At 47.7% G+C, this 6,000-nt stretch overlaps 1 long non-coding RNA gene across 3 annotated transcripts in view; it reads left to right on the top strand.

The window, feature by feature from the left end:
- The first annotated feature begins 4,184 nt into the window (after positions 1–4,184).
- LOC114219635 (uncharacterized) overlaps positions 4,185–6,000 on the top strand; it is a 264,586-nt gene continuing 262,770 nt past the window's right edge. For all 3 annotated transcript variants that reach the window (XR_015768932.1, XR_015768931.1, XR_015768930.1), the window contains exon 1: positions 4,185–4,391. This is a non-coding gene — a long non-coding RNA (uncharacterized LOC114219635). The remainder of the gene's footprint in view (positions 4,392–6,000) is intronic.

Below are 6,000 nucleotides of genomic sequence, written 5' to 3'. Positions count from 1 at the left end.
AATCCATGATGCTCTCCAGCCGCCACCTCTGTGGCCTAGCTGTGCTTACACAGGTGTTCATTCTCTGCTCTTTTAAGAGCACCTTCTTTACTTGACTCCTCAGGCACTACACTCTCCTGGATTCCCTCCCGCCTCTCTGGACCCTGCCCCCCCATCTTCCCTCACCATCCTTTCTCCGCTGGCTCCTTTGACCCCCTGATCTGCAAAAGCTGCAGGACCCAAGGCTCGGTTCTTGCTTCCTTTTCCTACACTCATTCCTCTAGTGAACTCATCCGCTCTCATGGCTTTACAGAATAAATTCCATCTAACTTAAGATCCACTATCAAGTTCAAGTTCCCCCATGGAAGAAAAAAAAAACACTGCCAATTAAACTCTTATTTCATCATTTACAGGTGTCCCTGGACTGCCCTGGGGTTAGTGGTAATGCTTCTCGGCCCCAGCCCACTGTGCGGGAGCAGGATTCAGACTCTTCTCTCTATTCTTTCCTCCCAGTTCTCTTTACCATCCAGCTGGTGGGATCCTTATATGGTCTCAGGGAGGTATCACCTGGTAGGTGCTACAATGAGCCCTGCCACATATGATTGTGCATATCATGGACTATGTAAATTTACTCTCTGGGGTTGCACAGTGTACAACCTGCACAACTATGTATTGTTGTCTGACTTCACCCATTTTTCCATATCTCTTTTTTTCTTTCTTCATAATGCCCTGTCCTAAACTTTAGAAACTTAAGAGTAAGAATGAGACTCCTGAGTTCTGTGCGTTCTTCCCTGTCATCCCTGAAGCAGTGGCCATAGTCCTGGGCTTTGCTCCAGTTGAGCACCCCTTACCCCATCGGTGTGATTAGAGGTAGCCAGACCCTCGCTGACATAGGCCTGGGAGCCCATCCTGGAACCAGTCATAGTGACAGAGGGTGACATTCCCTTGTTTTGCTTAGCCTAATCAAAGCTCTGCCCTGGGTATGGGGGTAGAGTCAATCCCAACCAAGTGTCACTAACAAGGGAGAGAGAGGATGAACGGCGGGCATCCATGGGTCTACTCCACGGGGTCAAAGGCAGGGGAGGTATTTGGGGGATGGAAGTGACTGGAGCCTGTGTTGAGGTCCACAGACAGGAAAAGGTTAAGGATGTTGGGGGGAAGAGGCCTATTTTTGATTAGGAACAAAATCCTAGGGAAGAAGTGAGGATGGAGTGAGGGGAGATGCTAGATTTGCAACAAGGGGATGAATCCTCTCCTGGGAAAGAGGGTGGTGGGGACACATGTTTGCATAAGTGATGGAAGGACCATGAGGGATGTTCCCTGATGCCATCATGCCCCTGATTGGGAGGAGTGCTCTCTGTGCAGACATTGGTGGCATGTACTTCTTGGGATGTGTCGGTGGGTGATTCTAACTGGCCGTCTCCATTAGTGAGAATTCTTACTGTTGTACGGGATAGGTCATTCCAAGGCTAGGATTTTGATTTACCTCTCAGATGAATAGAAAAAACATCTACCTTACACACATCTGCAGAATTGGGGAGAATATACCATGATGTAAGGGGATATATGTGCAAAGGTTCTTTTAAAGGTTCTCTGTGGGAATTCATGTGGCCTGGTGGTTAGGAGTGTGGCTCTGACACCAGGCGGCCTGGGTGCCCATCTGGGCCCTGCAACCTTGGGCAGGCTCCTGGTCCTCTCTGTGCCTCAGTCTTTGCTAGAAAGTGGGGGATGACCTTACTCAGAGGGCTCCTTTGAGGATCAGAAGTTGGAATACCTGTACATGTTTAGAAGAATGACTAACATCTAACAAATACTTTTCAGTGTGAGCCATCGATATTTATAAGAATCCTATGATGTGCTAGAAAGCACTGTCCTCAGACTGTGCACTCTTCAGGAGTGAAACTTCATTATTTTACTAATTCGATGAAATTTTCCAATGCTATTTTCATTGGTGAAAGAACATGTGGATGTTTAAAAAGTGTTTCCATGTAGCCATATTCCAAGTGTCACCATTGTTTTCTTTCTGGTGGAATATGCAGAAATTAGCCAGTTGAAAGAGAATCCACTGTAGAACATTCTGTATTAACAATTATGGGAAGCAGTGCTACTGGTATGCCTTAATGAATGTTTTATTTATGAATATGCTGGAAATAGCCTCCCCCTTCCCACTAATATTCTCTCCCTACCTCCCAGCCCAAATGAGAAGAGCTCTGGATGGAAGTTCAATCAGGAATTAAGAGACAGCATTCATAGGATTATTCAGTGCAGCATTATATGGGGAGGACACAGTTGCAGTGACCTTCCACAGTGATAGCTCAAATTGCTGCTTTGAGAAGAGGCCCAGCTTCATGTCAGAGGCCTTGCCCTAGAATATTCCAGAAGGCTCATTGTAACAGTGTTGCTGTGGAAGAAACCACTACTAAAGTGATGAGGCCTCTGGCAGGGTCTTCCCAGCAGGAGGGTTGTGGCCGCCACTTGGAACCTACATTTCCCAACTATTTCAAATTTCTGTAATTTATTCCTGGGGATTTTTTTTTAATTGATATATTTTTTTAGTTCCCTCCCAGGGATTAATGAGTTGACTTAATACAAGTCTTCATAAATAAAATAAAGTCTGGCTTTCTACATATAGGACAAAAATCACAACCCAGAGCCCCTACTTCAAGAGCCCTTGCAGACTCCTGGCGTCGGTGTGGATCTCCCATGGCTACTGGATCCCCACAGGCTAAGAGATGTCTCTCAGGGATGACCTACGGCCTCGCTGAAGCCCCATCTTCAGGCTGTTCATGAGGCTGCTGACCCCATCCCCATTCCCTGTTCTCCCCTAGAGAAAACACTGCAATGAATGGCACAACAAAGCTAGCCCTAAATTCCAGAAAACCAACAGGCTTTCCTCTCTCCTGGGGGGGGGGGGGGGAAACCCTGCCAGAAATGAAAATATTTGGCCAGTTGGCACCCTGCAGCTTTCACAAGGAAGTCAAAGCACTTGGGCCTGATAGAAAATGCCCTGATTTTCCTGTTAAAAGAACCTAATAGAATACTGAACAAGTACTTATTTTCCCCCAAGACAAACCTCGCTGTAAATGGAAACTGGGTCTTCTGACCCCTCTGGGGTAAGGTCCACTGCACACAGATGCTCCTTGCCCGGGTCTTCTGTCTTCCGACAAAACATCGTTTCCTTATTTTCTCTATATCCTTTAGGGGTCTCAGATAGGCACTAAGTCAAAACGTGTCTAAGAGCATCAGTGTTCATGCATGGCTTTGCGTGTGTGACCTTCCAGAAACCATGGTCATCCTAATGCAATCACAGCCGCCCTTCTGGGCTTCTCGGGAGGCGTGGATCCATCACGTGGATCCTGCTCTCCTCCATAGCGTCTCATAATTTAAAAATGCAAGAAGCTGTGGAAGACTGCCCCACCCGCGGTATCATTCCAGAGAAAACCGGGAGGCAGAGGCTATTCTCTGTCCTTGCCTGTTAACATTCATCAACAATCTTTTAAAAGTTCGATTGCTACACCTTCATTTCATTTCTTGGGATTTTAAATATTCATCTCTGGTGAATTCTTGAAGTCTGAAAGACGGATAGAAAAGATTTTGGAAGTCCACTTAATCCCCAAAGCAGAGCACACACCCTGCTCATAAACAGCTTTGAAGAGATCCGGATTTTAGATCCCATGATCTGTTATGTCAGAGGAAGATATGCAGAAGAAAACATGCCCTGAAATCAGTCTTGCCAGGGCAAAAGACCCAACCTCCTTAAGGAATGAGACCATATTCCATTCTCCTCCCTTCCCTGAAATGCCTTGAAACGAGCAAGTGGTTCATGGGAGCTGTGCAAGATATTACAAAATTGCAGTGTATATTTGAAATTCAAATGCACCTGAGATTCATGCATTTTGTTGTCCTGCGGTTCACATCTCCTAAATAAAACATTTCCCCTGTGTAGGCGCTCCCGGGGGCTCCACATGAGGTCAGCGTTTGGGTGGCTTTGCCGGGGTCAGAAGACTGTTCTTCCAGGAAGGGCTGCAGAGACCCTGGGAACGGGACCAGCCCAGCTCACAAGTATGAAGAGAATGTCGGAGAGGAAGTGGTGGCTGTGAGTCAGCATGAGTCATCTCGTTCCAATGAGAACGAAGACTGAGGTGTGCGCCCTTTTTTTTCTTTTTCTTCTTTTTCCTCTTTTTTCTTTTCTTCCTCCCCCCCCCTTCTCTCTTTCTCTCTCTCTCTCTCTCTCTTTTTTTTTTTTTTTTTGGTCTCAGCCACGGGGACATGTTCAGGAATAGAGGGGAATAGTGACTGGCTGGCTGTTCTGAGCCTGGGCTAGTATTCCAGGCCGGCTGTGCCTGAGCCCGTGTGTGCCCCAGACCTTCGCGGCTTGGCGGCTGGAAGGTGGAGCCAGCGGCTTCTCCCCGGTGAGTACGTTCCTGTCATTTTTACGATCATTTCTACTGTCTGCCTTGGAGTCTTGGATGGGTTAAAGCTGTTACATCTTGGAGGGGGTACTGCACTTGAGACTTGGGGGATCCCTAATTTTAGAAAGTTGCTTCCTCTGCCCCCACCCCCAGAGCTACTGTGCGGTAGCCTGCTGTCTCGGTGGTTAAGGGGGAGAATGTCAATCCTCGTGGTACATTGTGTTTGTCCCGGCAGAGACAGGGATGCTGGGCTGGAAAATAAGCTGTTGCAGACTCGTCTCTGGAGCCATGGTGAAGTTGAGAGATGGAAGTGGGTGAATTGGTGCTAACCCAGGGGTGCTGAGGCTGGGCCAGCTTCCGCTTCTCAGAGGTGGAGGAAAGACAGCCCCTGAGAAATTTCTGGCCGCATGGTCTGAGCTGCCCAGTTTTTAGTGCAAGAAAATACAATAGAGAGGCAGAATTTTGGCTTCCCTGTCTACGAGCTTATGAATGATTCTGGGAACTTATTTTATGTCTTGTCTTTTCACTTGTGACTGAATGTCACAAACTGTGGTAAAGTCAGAAAGAAAGTTTGTGAGGGGCCGGGGGGTTGGGGGCCGGGGGGCTGGGGGTCAGGACTGGGTTGTTGAGTCCTTAAGGCCTGATATGACCTTGATAATGTGTTTCTCAACCTGTTACTATTCTGATGAGGCTTAGCTTTACAGTCAAGTAAAATACAGGAAACATTTTTTTTAAATGTCATTCTAGTTACTGTAAATGAAACGGTTAAAATGTCATAAATACCTTGTGATAAACATTTTTTGAATTTGCTTAAAAACCTGCACCTCAGTAAGCAGGGTATGACAGGGAGCTTTTTCAGTAGAGTCATTTGAGTGTGTGGGCTTTCTGGGTTAATAATGAGTCAGCACCCGATTTCTAAAATTGGAGCTGCTCTAAGAGAACAAGCGATCTGCCCCCGAGCCCAGCACGGTGGCTGGCTGGCCCCTCCAGGAGGATCTGGCTGTTTGGTCTTCGGTTAAAATCAACTCTGAGTACCTCCCTTGTGTGGTGACCCCCTCCCGGCTTCAGTCCCAGCTCTTGTGTGTGCGCCTGCGAGGCCCCTTTGCTAAGGGGTCCCTCTGCCGGGACCCTCCCCTTCGGCTGCTGTTCATTTTTAGGGCCTGCCTTGACAGAACCGGTTAAGCCTACAATGTTAAATTACAAATCCAGAGTTTATGGAGGGCTGGGATCGCCCAGGGTTGAAGTTGCAGCTTGTGTCCCGTGACGTCACACCTGCTGAGGGATGGAGCGGGCGCAGGGAGAGGTCACGGCCTGAGCTTTGAAGCTGGCATTCTGCATGTTTCACACAGCGGCGGTGTGTGTGTGTGTGTGTGTGTGTGTGTGTGTGTGTGTGTGTGTGTGCGCGCGCGCCACCTTAACATCAGAGCGCAGGATTCCAAGGAAGAAAACCTCCCTTTAACCTTACTCTTCTTATAAACGGAGAAGAATGTTATGAAAAATTAAAAAAAAAATAGCTGGAGTTGCAGGCTGGTGGCTCAAAGGCCACATGTGGTCCTGTTTGAATCCACCCTCAACCCCCTCAAATTCTGTTAGCCTGCCCAGGATTGGT

This window comes from Eumetopias jubatus, unplaced genomic scaffold (genome assembly GCF_037043125.1).
Source record: "Eumetopias jubatus isolate StellerSeaLion01/CBP00866 unplaced genomic scaffold, mEumJub1_p1.0 scaffold_9, whole genome shotgun sequence".
Classification (NCBI taxonomy): domain Eukaryota; kingdom Metazoa; phylum Chordata; class Mammalia; order Carnivora; family Otariidae; genus Eumetopias; species Eumetopias jubatus.
This window is presented reverse-complemented; position numbering and strand designations above follow the sequence as displayed.